Source organism: Oncorhynchus keta, unplaced genomic scaffold (assembly GCF_023373465.1).
Source record: "Oncorhynchus keta strain PuntledgeMale-10-30-2019 unplaced genomic scaffold, Oket_V2 Un_contig_24147_pilon_pilon, whole genome shotgun sequence".
Lineage (NCBI taxonomy): Eukaryota > Metazoa > Chordata > Actinopteri > Salmoniformes > Salmonidae > Oncorhynchus > Oncorhynchus keta.
This window is the reverse complement of record NW_026283748.1, coordinates 53,747-70,766: the sequence shown is the minus strand read 5'-3', so window position 1 is coordinate 70,766 and position 17,020 is coordinate 53,747.

Below are 17,020 nucleotides of genomic sequence, written 5' to 3'. Positions count from 1 at the left end.
GTAGTTAAAATGGTACCGTGATGCTACTGTAGTTAAAATGGTACCGTGATGCTACTGTAGTTAAAATGGTACCGTGATGCTACTGTAGTTAAATGGTACCGTGATGCTACTGTAGTTAAATGGTACCGTGATGCTACTGTAGTTAAATGGTACCGTGATGCTACTGTAGTTAAATGGTACCGTGATGCTACTGTAGTTAAAATGCTACCGTGATGCTACTGTAGTTAAAATGCTACCGTGATGCTACTGTGGTTAAAATGGTACCGTGATGCTACTGTAGTTAAATGGTACCGTGATGCTACTGTAGTTAAATGGTACCGTGATGCTACTGTAGTTAAAATGGTACCATGATGCTACTATAGTTAAATGGTACCGTGATGCTACTGTAGTTAAATGGTACCGTGATGCTACTGTAGTTAAATGGTACCGTGATGCTACTGTAGTTAAAATGGCACCGTGATGCTACTGTAGTTAAAATGGTACCGTGATGCTACTGTAGTTAAAATGGTACCGTGATGCTACTGTAGTTAAATGGTACCGTGATGCTACTGTAGTTAAATGGTACCGTGATGCTACTGTAGTTAAATGGTACCGTGATGCTACTGTAGTAAAATGGTACCGTGATGCTACTGTAGTTAAATGGTACCGTGATGCTACTGTAGTTAAATGGTACCGTGATGCTACTGTAGTTAAATGGTACCGTGATGCTACTGTAGTTAAAATGGTACCGTGATGCTACTGTGGTTAAAATGGTACCGTGATGCTACTGTAGTTAAAATGGTACCGTGATGCTACTGTGGTTAAAATGGTACCGTGATGCTACTGTAGTTAAAATGGTACCGTGATGCTACTGTAGTTAAATGGTACCGTGATGCTACTGTAGTTAAATGGTACCGTGATGCTACTGTAGTTAAATGGTACCGTGATGCTACTGTAGTTAAATGGTACCGTGATGCTACTGTAGTTAAAATGGTACCGTGATGCTACTGTAGTTAAATGGTACCGTGATGCTACTGTAGTTAAATGGTACCGTGATGCTACTGTAGTTAAATGGTACCGTGATGCTACTGTAGTTAAAATGGTACCGTGATGCTACTGTAGTTAAAATGGTACCGTGATGCTACTGTAGTTAAAATGGTACCGTGATGCTACTGTGGTTAAAATGGTACCGTGATGCTACTGTAGTTAAATGGTACCGTGATGCTACTGTAGTTAAATGGTACCGTGATGCTACTGTAGTTAAAATGGTACCGTGATGCTACTGTGGTTAAAATGGTACCGTGATGCTACTGTGGTTAAAATGGTACCGTGATGCTACTGTAGTTAAATGGTACCGTGATGCTACTGTAGTTAAAATGGTACCGTGATGCTACTGTAGTTAAATGGTACCGTGATGCTACTGTAGTTAAATGGTACCGTGATGCTACTGTAGTTAAATGGTACCGTGATGCTACTGTAGTTAAATGGTACCGTGATGCTACTGTAGTTAAAATGGTACCGTGATGCTACTGTAGTTAAAATGGTACCGTGATGCTACTGTGGTTAAAATGGTACCGTGATGCTACTGTGGTTAAAATGGTACCGTGATGCTACTGTAGTTAAATGGTACCGTGATGCTACTGTAGTTAAAATGGTACCGTGATGCTACTGTAGTTAAATGGTACCGTGATGCTACTGTAGTTAAAATGGTACCGTGATGCTACTGTAGTTAAAATGGTACCGTGATGCTACTGTAGTTAAATGGTACCGTGATGCTACTGTAGTTAAATGGTACCGTGATGCTACTATAGTTAAATGGTACCGTGATGCTACTATAGTTAAATGGTACCGTGATGCTACTGTAGTTAAATGGTACCGTGATGCTACTGTAGTTAAATGGTACCGTGATGCTACTGTAGTTAAATGGTACCGTGATGCTACTGTAGTTAAATGGTACCGTGATGCTACTGTAGTAAAATGGTACCGTGATGCTACTGTGGTTAAAATGCTACCGTGATGCTACTGTGGTTAAATGGTACCGTGATGCTACTGTGGTTAAAATGGTACCGTGATGCTACTGTAGTTAAAATGGTACCGTGATGCTACTGTGGTTAAAATGGTACCGTGATGCTACTGTAGTTAAAATGCTACCGTGATGCTACTGTAGTTAAAATGGTACCGTGATGCTACTGTAGTTAAATGGTACCGTGATGCTACTGTAGTTAAAATGGTACCGTGATGCTACTGTGGTTAAAAATGGTACCGTGATGCTACTGTAGTTAAATGGTACCGTGATGCTACTGTAGTTAAATGGTACCGTGATGCTACTGTGGTTAAAATGCTACCGTGATGCTACTGTGGTTAAATGGTACCGTGATGCTACTGTGGTTAAATGGTACCGTGATGCTACTGTGGTTAAAATGGTACCGTGATGCTACTGTGGTTAAAATGGTACCGTGATGCTACTGTAGTTAAAATGGTACCGTGATGCTACTGTGGTTAAAATGGTACCGTGATGCTACTGTAGTTAAAATGGTACCGTGATGCTACTGTGGTTAAAATGGTACCGTGATGCTACTGTAGTTAAAATGCTACCGTGATGCTACTGTAGTTAAAATGCTACCGTGATGCTACTGTAGTTAAATGGTACCGTGATGCTACTGTAGTTAAATGGTACTGTGATGCTACTGTAGTTAAATGGTACCGTGATGCTACTGTAGTTAAATGGTACCGTGATGCTACTGTAGTTAAAATGGTACCGTGATGCTACTGTGGTTAAAAATGGTACCGTGATGCTACTGTAGTTAAATGGTACCGTGATGCTACTGTAGTTAAATGGTACCGTGATGCTACTGTGGTTAAAATGCTACCGTGATGCTATGTAAATAAAATAGTGAATTTCCTTGTTGTTCGCTCGTCTTCGACACACAGACAGTTTCAGTGACTGCTGGAAGAGATGGAACTAATCCACAAAGACTTGGCCTCTTCACTGCAGTGTCAGGTGGGTTATGTTGAAGGAAGGTTCTGGAACGGTTCGTGGAGTGTTTGGATACGGTTTTAGCCTTTCTGGCTGAAAAGGGTCAAAACTACCCAGAGCTTGGGGTTGGCTTATAAAACGGATATTTCTCACTGACATAACAGGACACCTCGACGTGCATCTTCAGGGTTCAGGGAAACAGTCCTGGAACTGTTACATGCATGGAAGGCATTCGTTGCCAAGCTAAATAAAATGTCTACTCGCAAGGATATTCAAGATGGAACGTTCCGCTACTTCAAGCAACTCAAAGGGATGTCAACTCCACACACGGTCAGTGCTGACAGAGTGTACATGGGGAACTGAAGTCAGAGTTCTCTGTCAGATGTCAAGCAACCTGGCCCAATGTTTGATTTTTTGATCAAGCCAGACAACTTTGAGGACAGTGACTTGGATCTGTCTGTGTTTCAGTGGATGGGGATTGAGGACTTTGAAATGCAGCTGATCGAGCTCAAGGCATCCTTCCTTCCTTTGGTCATCAAAATCCACAGAGCTGCGGAAAAAACAAGAAGGGACAGAGAGATCAGAGACCTCCATCATCCACTGTTGGGAGAGCCTTCCAGTGAAATCTGACAGTTTGGATATAAGACAAAAATATATTCTGTATTGTCTGGAACCTGTTTTATTACTCCAAGTGAATGATCTTTCGGTCAGAAACCTCTCTCTCCATATATCAGTAAGATCAAACTTTTCAATAAAAAGTATTAAACCCAAATTCTGATTGGTTGGCCTCCCTGGGGCCATCTATCAGTTAAATTATCTATAGTAATTTTCAAGTCCCCTCCTATCAATAATAGTGATTTATTCTCAAATGTTGCATACTTGCTAATCTTATTGAATTTGTCACTACGCTGTCCTGTACAACGTAATAGGTGCGTTCCAGAGCTCAGACATTGCAGACGCCAGACAGATCTTACAACGTCTGGATCGTTATTTCACCTATCAGTGACAGCCAATGCCGTAGCGTGCCACCATTGTGCCACCATTATGCCACCATTATGCCACCATTGGTTGGTGCAACATCTGAGCAGGGGAAGACCACCAGATACTGACTGGATTCATAACCATTAAAACAGAATCTACATGATCAGTCTCTGAGCAGGAGAACACCACCAGATACTGACTGGATTCATAACCATTAAAACAGAATCTACATGATCAGTCTCTGAGCAGGGGAACACCACCAGATACTGACTGGATTCATAACCATTAAAACAGAATCTACATGATCAGTCTCTGAGCAGGGGAAGACCACCAGATACTGACTGGATTCATAACCATTAAAACAGAATCTACATGATCAGTCTCTGAGCAGGGGAAGACCACCAGATACTGACTGGATTCATAACCATTAAAACAGAATCTACATGATCAGTCTCTGAGCAGGGGAAGACCACCAGATACTGACTGGATTCATAACCATTAAAACAGAATCTACATGATCAGTCTCTGAGCAGGAGAACACCACCAGATACTGACTGGATTCATAACCATTAAAACAGAATCTACATGATCAGTCTCTGAGCAGGAGAAGACCACCAGATACTGACTGGATTCATAACCATTAAACAGAATCTACATGATCAGTCTCTGAGCAGGAAGACCACCAGATACTGACTGGATTCATAACCATTAAAACAGAATCTACATGATCAGTCTCTGAGCAGGAGAACACCACCAGATACTGACTGGATTCATAACCATTAAAACAGAATCTACATGATCAGTCTCTGAGCAGGGGAAGACCACCAGATACTGACTGGATTCATAACCATTAAAACAGAATCTACATGATCAGTCTCTGAGCAGGGAAGACCACCAGATACTGACTGGATTCATAACCATTAAAACAGAATCTACATGATCAGTCTCTGAGCAGGAGAACACCACCAGATACTGACTGGATTCATAACCATTAAAACAGAATCTACATGATCAGTCTCTGAGCAGGAGAACACCACCAGATACTGACTGGATTCATAACCATTAAAACAGAATCTACATGATCAGTCTCTGAGCAGGGGAAGACCACCAGATACTGACTGGATTCATAACCATTAAAACAGAATCTACATGATCAGTCTCTGAGCAGGGAAGACCACCAGATACTGACTGGATTCATAACCATTAAAACAGAATCTACATGATCAGTCTCTGAGCAGGGGAAGACCACCAGATACTGACTGGATTCATAACCATTAAAACAGAATCTACATGATCAGTCTCTGAGCAGGAGAACACCACCAGATACTGACTGGATTCATAACCATTAAAACAGAATCTACATGATCAGTCTCTGAGCAGGAGAAGACCACCAGATACTGACTGGATTCATAACCATTAAAACAGAATCTACATGATCAGTCTCTGAGCAGGGAAGACCACCAGATACTGACTGGATTCATAACCATTAAAACAGAATCTACATGATCAGTCTCTGAGCAGGAGAACACCACCAGATACTGACTGGATTCATAACCATTAAAACAGAATCTACATGATCAGTCTCTGAGCAGGGGAAGACCACCAGATACTGACTGGATTCATAACCATTAAAACAGAATCTACATGATCAGTCTCTGAGCAGGGGAAGACCACCAGATACCATTAAAACAGACTGGATTCATAACCATTAAAACAGAATCTACATGATCAGTCTCTGAGCAGGGGGAATACCACCAGATACTGACTGGATTCATAACCATTAAAACAGAATCTACATGATCAGTCTCTGAGCAGGGGAACACCACCAGATACTGACTGGATTCATAACCATTAAAACAGAATCTACATGATCAGTCTCTGAGCAGGGGAAGACCACCAGATACTGACTGGATTCATAACCATTAAAACAGAATCTACATGATCAGTCTCTGAGCAGGAGAAGACCACCAGATACTGACTGGATTCATAACCATTAAAACAGAATCTACATGATCAGTCTCTGAGCAGGGGGAAGACCACCAGATACTGACTGGATTCATAACCATTAAAACAGAATCTACATGATCAGTCTCTGAGCAGGGAAGACCACCAGATACTGACTGGATTCATAACCATTAAAACAGAATCTACATGATCAGTCTCTGAGCAGGAGAACACCACCAGATACTGACTGGATTCATAACCATTAAAACAGAATCTACATGATCAGTCTCTGAGCAGGAGAAGACCACCAGATACTGACTGGATTCATAACCATTAAAACAGAATCTACATGATCAGTCTCTGAGCAGGGGAAGACCACCAGATACTGACTGGATTCATAACCATTAAAACAGAATCTACATGATCAGTCTCTGAGCAGGGGAAGACCACCAGATACTGACTGGATTCATAACCATTAAAACAGAATCTACATGATCAGTCTCTGAGCAGGGGAAGACCACCAGATACTGACTGGATTCATAACCATTAAAACAGAATCTACATGATCAGTCTCTGAGCAGGGGAAGACCACCAGATACTGACTGGATTCATAACCATTAAAACAGAATCTACATGATCAGTCTCTGAGCAGGGGAATACCACCAGATACTGACTGGATTCATAACCATTAAAACAGAATCTACATGATCAGTCTCTGAGCAGGGGAAGACCACCAGATACTGACTGGATTCATAACCATTAAAACAGAATCTACATGATCAGTCTCTGAGCAGGGGAAGACCACCAGATACTGACTGGATTCATAACCATTAAAACAGAATCTACATGATCAGTCTCTGAGCAGGGGGAAGACCACCAGATACTGACTGGATTCATAACCATTAAAAACAGAATCTACATGATCAGTCTCTGAGCAGGAAGACCACCAGATACTGACTGGATTCATAACCATTAAAACAGAATCTACATGATCAGTCTCTGAGCAGGGAAGACCACCAGATACTGACTGGATTCATAACCATTAAAACAGAATCTACATGATCAGTCTCTGAGCAGGGGAATACCACCAGATACTGACTGGATTCATAACCATTAAACAGAATCTACATGATCAGTCTCTGTGCAGGGGACACCACCAGATACTGACTGGATTCATAACCATTAAAACAGAATCTACATGATCAGTCTCTGAGCAGGGGGAATACCACCAGATACTGACTGGATTCATAACCATTAAAACAGAATCTACATGATCAGTCTCTGAGCAGGAGAAGACCACCAGATACTGACTGGATTCATAACCATTAAAACAGAATCTACATGATCAGTCTCTGAGCAGGAGAACACCACCAGATACTGACTGGATTCATAACCATTAAAACAGAATCTACATGATCAGTCTCTGAGCAGGAGAACACCACCAGATACTGACTGGATTCATAACCATTAAAACAGAATCTACATGATCAGTCTCTGAGCAGGAGAGACCACCAGATACTGACTGGATTCATAACCATTAAAACAGAATCTACATGATCAGTCTCTGAGCAGGGGAAGACCACCAGATACTGACTGGATTCATAACCATTAAAACAGAATCTACATGATCAGTCTCTGAGCAGGAGAAGACCACCAGATACTGACTGGATTCATAACCATTAAAACAGAATCTACATGATCAGTCTCTGAGCAGGAGAAGACCACCAGATACTGACTGGATTCATAACCATTAAAACAGAATCTACATGATCAGTCTCTGAGCAGGAGAAGACCACCAGATACTGACTGGATTCATAACCATTAAAACAGAATCTACATGATCAGTCTCTGAGCAGGAGAAGACCACCAGATACTGACTGGATTCATAACCATTAAAACAGAATCTACATGATCAGTCTCTGAGCAGGGAAGACCACCAGATACTGACTGGATTCATAACCATTAAAACAGAATCTACATGATCAGTCTCTGAGCAGGGGAAGACCACCAGATACTGACTGGATTCATAACCATTAAAACAGAATCTACATGATCAGTCTCTGAGCAGGGGAACACCACCAGATACTGACTGGATTCATAACCATTAAAACAGAATCTACATGATCAGTCTCTGTGCAGGGGAAGACCACCAGATACTGACTGGATTCATAACCATTAAACAGAATCTACATGATCAGTCTCTGTGCAGGGAAGCCCACAGATACTGACTGGATTCATAACCATTAAAACAGAATCTACATGATCAGTCTCTGAGCAGGGAACACCACCAGATACTGACTGGATTCATAACCATTAAAACAGAATCTACATGATCAGTCTCTGAGCAGGGAAGACCACCAGATACTGACTGGATTCATAACCATTAAAACAGAATCTACATGATCAGTCTCTGAGCAGGGGAAGACCACCAGATACTGACTGGATTCATAACCATTAAAACAGAATCTACATGATCAGTCTCTGAGCAGGGGAAGACCACCAGATACTGACTGGATTCATAACCATTAAAACAGAATCTACATGATCAGTCTCTGAGCAGGGAATACCACCAGATACTGACTGGATTCATAACCATTAAACAGAATCTACATGATCAGTCTCTGTGCAGGGGGACACCACCAGATACTGACTGGATTCATAACCATTAAAACAGAATCTACATGATCAGTCTCTGAGCAGGGGAATACCACCAGATACTGACTGGATTCATAACCATTAAAACAGAATCTACATGATCAGTCTCTGAGCAGGAGAAGACCACCAGATACTGACTGGATTCATAACCATTAAAACAGAATCTACATGATCAGTCTCTGAGCAGGAGAACACCACCAGATACTGACTGGATTCATAACCATTAAAACAGAATCTACATGATCAGTCTCTGAGCAGGAGAACACCACCAGATACTGACTGGATTCATAACCATTAAAACAGAATCTACATGATCAGTCTCTGAGCAGGAGAAGACCACCAGATACTGACTGGATTCATAACCATTAAAACAGAATCTACATGATCAGTCTCTGAGCAGGGAAGACCACCAGATACTGACTGGATTCATAACCATTAAAACAGAATCTACATGATCAGTCTCTGTGCAGGGGAAGACCACCAGATACTGACTGGATTCATAACCATTAAACAGAATCTACATGATCAGTCTCTGTGCAGGGGAAGACCACCAGATACTGACTGGATTCATAACCATTAAAACAGAATCTACATGATCAGTCTCTGAGCAGGGGAACACCACCAGATACTGACTGGATTCATAACCATTAAAACAGAATCTACATGATCAGTCTCTGAGCAGGGGAAGACCACCAGATACTGACTGGATTCATAACCATTAAAACAGAATCTACATGATCAGTCTCTGAGCAGGGGAAGACCACCAGATACTGACTGGATTCATAACCATTAAACAGAATCTACATGATCAGTCTCTGAGCAGGGAAGACCACCAGATACTGACTGGATTCATAACCATTAAAACAGAATCTACATGATCAGTCTCTGTGCAGGGAAGACCACCAGATACTGACTGGATTCATAACCATTAAACAGAATCTACATGATCAGTCTCTGAGCAGGAGAACACCACCAGATACTGACTGGATTCATAACCATTAAAACAGAATCTACATGATCAGTCTCTGTGTGTACAATAAGTGGTTAATGTGACACCATATATGCCATGACTTTATAATATATGCCATGACTTTATAATATATGCCATGACTTTATAATATATGCCATGACTTTATAATATATGCCATGACTTTATAATATATGCCATGACTTTACTGCAAATGACACTCAAGTCTTGTCGTGGAAGAGTCAGAATTTGTTGGTAATATTTGTAAGATGTTTTATATTCATCAAATGTGTGTAAGTTACTTCTCATCAGAATGGTATTTTTGTATAATACTGTGGCAGGGTTGCAGTTATCTGTTCTATGTCGAGACTAAGTTGCATGGGCCGCAGAGAGGGGAGAGGTCAAAGTGTCATCATGTGTAAACATATCTCTTGCTCCACTGTGTGTGCCAGTTCACTCCCTACTTTTCCACATGGAGGATGGCAGTGTCTGGAATCTTTCTATCCTCTCCGTGAGGTTGTATTTAGAGTTGGTTGTATCTAAATGACAATTTGATATATGCCTGTTGATATGGATTGGTGTATTGGTTCTGGGGTTTGAGTAAGGAGACAAAGCTGAACGATGAATTGTGTCTATGCGTTCTGACTATGTGCGTCTTTGCTATTAAAGGAACTCAGTTGCATTGTAAGGGGGCTCTCAGAGAATTCATGGTTAGACACTGAATTGCCTGAGAGTCACAGGATTGTGATAGAGCTCATATAATTAAAGATTGACTTTGATAACTAACTGACTTGTGTATGGTTTGCTCCCATGATTTGGTAAATAGAGGAAATTTCCACAACAGTCTTCAGAAAAAAATCAATACACCAATATTTCAGTCATGACAGCCTTTATAATAGAATGCTTGTGACCACACACAAACAAATATTACACTTGGGGGAAAAACATCTTAAAGTAGAAATAGAATATGGTCATTATAGACAAACCCAGTGCACAAGGCTACATGTGAGCAAAAATAAAGTTCACCGAGAAAGAAATGTAATACAACCCCCCTCACGTATTACTGTCAAATTCAACACAACAAAAGCAATATATTTGGGGCTACACTGAACATATTTACATTGTACACGTTCTGCCTGTGGACATCTGTTGTACAATGTGCCAGTAGAGCATGAGACCAGTTGTTGGTATAATTTTTCTCTTTCAGGCAGGTAGTCACCTGGCATAGCACTTTATACCACTGTATTGAAATCGAGGAGAGTGTGGTTTTTCACCTCTATAGTGGCATCCAGTTTAAAACAGGCCCAGTTTAACGGTTTAACAAACAACGCCTCATTTTCACATAATTCTCTCATTCAAAAGTAATCCAAAACATCAGTTCACATCATTTCACAGATTGCCAGGGTCAATAAGCACCTAACGCGTTATAACTTCAGGAAAGGCAAGGAGTCGTATAACGTTACAAGATAATACTATTGCTAATCATACTTGGTCTCTCACCTACCGTTACCTCGCCCCGGTCTCTCACCTACCGTTACCTCGCCCCGGTCTCTCACCTACCGTTACCTCGCCCCGGTCTCTCACCTACCGTTACCTCGCCCCGGTCTCTCACCTACCGTTACCTCGCCCCGGTCTCTCACCTACCGTTACCTCGCCCCGGTCTCTCACCTACCGTTACCTCGCCCCGGTCTCTCACCTACCGTTACCTCGCCCCGGTCTCTCACCTACCGTTACCTCGCCCCGGTCTCTCACCTACCGTTACCTCGCCCCGGTCTCTCTCCTACCGTTACCTCGCCCCGGTCTCTCTCCTACCGTTACCTCGCCCCGGTCTCTCTCCTACTGTTACCTCGCCCCGGTCTCTCTCCTACTGTTACCTCGCCCCGGTCTCTCTCCTACCGTTACCTCGCCCCGGTCTCTCCTACTGTTTCCTCGCCCCGGTCTCACCTTCCGTTACCTCAGTTACCGTTCAGGGAGACGCGCTGCTGTAACGGGACAAGTCTCTTCTTTCAGTCGGGCGCTGCGTTCTGTTGCCATGTGAACGACTGGCTGAGCCTTGAAACAGCCGGGATTGGTCCAAACGCACGTCACTCATTCACTGACAGCCAATAGGGATTCAAAGATCCCCCCTAAAACGTTTCATTGGATCGACACAAATCACGTAGGTCACCTATTTTGGATTTAAAACGGCACATTTCGCCCGAAAGGTGACTAGTTTGCATCCCTGCTGTAGCTACTGTAGCAGAATCATCAGGAACAAGAATCAGAGGCACACAGACATAGCATAGCTCCTGTCGAAGACACTTTATTGAAGAGGTGCTGAAACATGAAAAGTTACCAACTTGGGAAACAAACTAATCATAAAATCTACTGAGGAAACAATGCAAACCTTAAAAATAAAAAATAAACACACCCTCCCTCCAAACAAACACATTACCCTCCATCCCTTTAATGAACAAACACATTTAACCCCCCCAGATTATAATTCCCTTCTAGTTACCAATCTCCTTATGTGCGCCTCCCTCCATCCTGAGCCAGACTCCTGGTTTTGCGTTGAGCTCCACTTAAATAAAAGAACGCTGGTCAGGATCCTAGAAGGACGCTGTGGAGTCCACACGGGTGGGTGGGTGGGGGGAATAAACTAATTTTGGGTGTTTGAGAGCCATTTGAGTGACTTAGGTCTAGTATCTAGGTTCCAGTGGGCTGGGCTGTGGCCTGGGGCTGGTCCCGATCCTATGCTCCTGTCCCACTCCGCGTTCTCTCTCCATCCTTAATCCTAATCCCTGCTCTGATCCTGAATCCTGAAGGTCTGATTGGCTCAGGACGGGAGACAGAGCCCTCCTCCAATCACAGCCCTCCTTGAGACAGATCACCCAACAGAGAGAAGGAAGGAGCAACAGGTTAGAATCACTCACAGCCTGCTTCAGCCAATCAGCCACACTATCACAACCTGCTATTGTTAGGGCTTGGCGATATGGCCAGAATATATCACGGTGTAAAAACATTTATTAAAAAAAAATAATAATAAAAAATAAAAAAAAATAAAAAATGGTATGCCAGTATTTAATGTTTTTCAATAAAAGTCCTTAAATTTTCTTTATGAATATTGTTACCAACCCAATACATGTGATTTCAAATTAGTCTCTTTTTTCTGTTCAATTCAACCAAAAACATTTTCATACATTTCTGCACTCATTTGAGATCATTTCCACACTGCCAGACTGGCTGCACAATATGGGCAACAAAAACAAACTAGGCCTTATTTTTAACCAAATATTGCAATTGGACTTGAGATTTAGAGCAAAACACCTGGGTGAACTGTTGAAATAAAAGGAAATAATGACTAGCTAGGAAGGGTTAATTCTATAGTTCGAATATAATTGTGGGCACTTTGAATACTGTGTTGTTTGACATGAAAATGCCAGGAGGAGTTATTGTGACAGGGTAGGAACCAAGGTGATGGTCAGTGTTTCCTATGGGACTCTTAATCTTTGGCTACATTGAAGGTTCTCTTAGTCACTTCATGTAACTGACATTCACATGTTCCTCTGATTTCTAAAATACTGTTGTACCAACATGCCGACTTAGTTCTACACCATCACTGGTATTATCAGGCTGTATAGCTAGTTACATTTGCTCTGATTCGGTACATTTATTAGCGAGCTAGCAGTTAGCATTAGCGGCCAACAAGATATAGGCCCAACTTGCTACGAAAATACAAATTTGCAGATGTAAGAAACAAACTAACAGTGTAATTATAGAACACTAGTGGATTTATATTCAGAAGCAAAGTGAAAACAGCATTGTCATCAACATTGTTGCACGTGTTACATTGACCATGCAGACTGAATGAAAGAGCCTCCTGGTTAGCCAACATGGTAGTGTTACATTGACCATGCAGACTGAATGAAAGAGTCTCCTGGTTAGCCAACATGGTAGTGGTCAGCATTGACCATGCAGACTGAATGAAAGAGTCTCCTGGTTAGCCAACATGGTAGTGTTACATTGACCATGCAGACTGAATGAAAGAGTCTCCTGGTTAGCCAACATGGTAGTGTTACATTGACCATGCAGACTGAATGAAAGACTCTCCTGGTTAGCCAACATGGTAGTGTTACATTGACCATGCAGACTGAATGCAAGACTCTCCTGGTTAGCCAACATGGTAGTGTTACATTGACCATGCAGACTGAATGAAAGAGTCTCCTGGTTAGCCAACATGGTAGTGTTACATTGACCATGCAGACTGAATGAAAGAGTCTCCTGGTTAGCCAACATGGTAGTGTTACATTGACCATGCAGACTGAATGAAAGAGTCTCCTGGTTAGCCAACATGGTAGTGTTACATTGACCATGCAGACTGAATGAAAGAGTCTCCTGGTTAGCCAACATGGTAGTGTTACATTGACCATGCAGACTGAATGCAAGAGTCTCCTGGTTAGCCAACATGGTAGTGTTACATTGACCATGCAGACTGAACGAAGAGTCTCCTGGTTAGCCAACATGGTAGTGTTACATTGACCATGCAGACTGAATGAAAGAGTCTCCTGGTTAGCCAACATGGTAATGTTACATTGACCATGCAGACTGAATGAAAGCGTCTCCTGGTCAAGCAACAACCATTATGCTCCTTGAGTGACAGGGGCGGGGCTAGAAGGCGGCATGGCGAGAGACGACCCAAGTAGCCAAGTCAACTATAAAAACGGACGTTACACACAGCGTATCACATTTAACAAACCAAACGTTCAAATATCGTTATAGAAGGTAAAGTAAAAACCCAAACCGGTCCCTGCATCAATATCTGTGTATAGTAAAATACGGTATACCGCCCAGCCCCAAGGTTAGTTATACAAGACTGTGTTATTTCTGTGTTGTTGGGTCTGATATATTGGTATACGGTATACCGCCCAAGTCTAGCTACAGCCAATCAGCCATCACAACCTGCTGGCTCTGAAAGCTGTGTTTAAGAGAAGACATTTACACAAAACTCACCTCAACATTATAACTAAAGTTCTCTGAACCAAGACTAACCAACCACTAATAACAATGCCAGACACACACACACTGTCCTATTGATACTGCCACCACCGACGCACTACCCTACCCTACCGACGCACTACCCTACCCTACCGACGCACTACCCTACCCTACCGACGCACTACCCTACCGACGCACTACCCTACCGACGCACTACCCTACCACTACCCTACCGACGCACTACCCTACAGACGCACTACCCTACCCTACCGACGCACTACCCTACCCTACAGACGCACTACCCTACCCTACAGACGCACTACCCTACCCTACCGACGCACTACCCTACCCTACCTACGCACTACCCTACAGACGCACTACCCTACCCTACCTACGCACTACCCTACAGACGCACTACCCTACCCTACCTACGCACTACCCTACAGACACACTACCTCCACAGTCACACTACCTCCACAGACACACCATGCATGCTACTCTGACCAGAAACCGTGAATAGAAAACCAGGGGAGGATGGGATTGAGGGAAGGAGAGGTGGCAAAGCACTCTAATATGAGAGAGTTAAGAGTAGAAAGTTAAAACCAGTTCAATAATATTACTGGTCACTAAAACATCAGGTCTGACAGCTGATTGGATGAGAGACTACTGCAGTCATACCATTGGCTGGTATTTGACTCCTCCTGCTCCTCCTGTTAATCCTAATATGAACAGTTTCCTGTTTCCCAGCAGCCTATCAGCTTGCTCCTGTGATCTCTACAGAGAGACACGACAGACAGGTCAGAGGTCAGCACAACAACACATCACAGACACCACAACAGGCCAAAGAAAATAACCACATAAACACAAAATTAAACCTCTCACCCCCCCAGTCAAAACTAACAGAAACAGAACAATTAAAGCCCTTTACACAGATGGGGGGATGGGAAAGAGAGCAGGGGAAGATGAGGGGTCAGCAGATACAAAGAGAACAGAGGTCATAAGCCAAAACCACAGCTGAGGCAAACTAGACCAGGAAACGGGGATGAAAGAACAAGAGGTAGCCGAGGCAAGAGAACATTAGGTGTAATTCATTAGAATGTCCACCGGGCGGCGTCTGTCCGTCTCCTGGTCTGATGTATCCTCTCCCTGGGGGGCCGCTGGGCTGGAGGTGTGTGTATGTGGTTTGTGTCTAGCTGCGGGAGCGTGATCGGGAGTGTCGTGGTGAGTAGCGTGGCGAGGGACGGCTGCGTCGCGGCGGTGGCTGCGCGAGCGGCTGTTGCTCGCCCGTTGCTACGCCCGTTGCTACGGCTACGAGCGGGAGCGTCCGTAACTCGGGCTGCGAGGTCCGTCCACCTTCACACGCACATGCAGTCTCTCCTAAACACACAGGAGAGAGAGAAGGCTGCCTGATAAGAGACACAGAGTACAGTGTGGACTCCAACCAACAGTTTTCACGCCTGGAGTCCAGACCAACCTCTGACCTCTGACCTACCTCGTGGGAGCGGAACTTGGTGTTGTCCAGCTTGCGGACAGCGTAGGTCATGTCCTCCTTGCGTCGAACTCCACCACGCCCGGTACCGTCACGGAACACGTCAGCGTAACATACATCACCTGCCTCGCGCATGTGGTCCTTTAGGTCCTGCCAGCTACCACTAGAGGGGAGACCTGGAGAGGACAGCACAGTAAAGACAGGGTCCTGCCAGCTACCACTAGAGGGAGACCTGGAGAGGGAGGAGGAGGTGGTAGAGGGGCAACACAGTAAAGACAGGAGGAGACCTGGAGAGGGAGGGAGAGGAGGTAGAGGGGCAACACAGTAAAGACAGGAGAGACCTGGAGAGGGAGGAGGAGGTAGAGGGGCAACACAGTAAAGACAGGAGGAGACCTGGAGAGGGAGGAGGAGGGGGTGGTAGAGGGGCAACACAGTAAAGACAGGAGGAGACCTGGAGAGGGAGGAGGAGGTAGAGGGGCAACACAGTAAAGACAGGAGGAGACCTGGAGAGGGAGGAGGAGGTAGAGGGGCAACACAGTAAAGACAGGAGGAGACCTGGAGAGGGAGGAGGGGGAGTGGTAGAGGGGGCAACACAGTAAAGACAGGAGGAGACCTGGAGAGGGAGGAGGAGGTAGAGGGGCAACACAGTAAAGACAGGAGGAGACCTGGAGAGGGAGGAGGAGGTGGTAGAGGGGCAACACAGTAAAGACAGGAGGAGACCTGGAGAGAGAGGAGGTGGTGGTAGAGGGGCAACACAGTAAAGACAGGAGGAGACCTGGAGAGGGAGGAGGAGGTAGAGGGGCAACACAGTAAAGACAGGAGGAGACCTGGAGAGAGAGGAGGTGGTGGTAGAGGGCAACACAGTAAAGACAGGAGGAGACCTGGAGAGGGAGGAGGAGGTAGAGGGCAACACAGTAAAGACAGGAGGAGACCTGGAGAGGGAGGAGGAGGTGGTAGAGGGGCAACACAGTAAAGACAGGAGGAGACCTGGAGAGGGAGGAGGAGGTGGTAGAGGGGCAACACAGTAAAGACAGGAGGAGACCTGGAGAGGGAG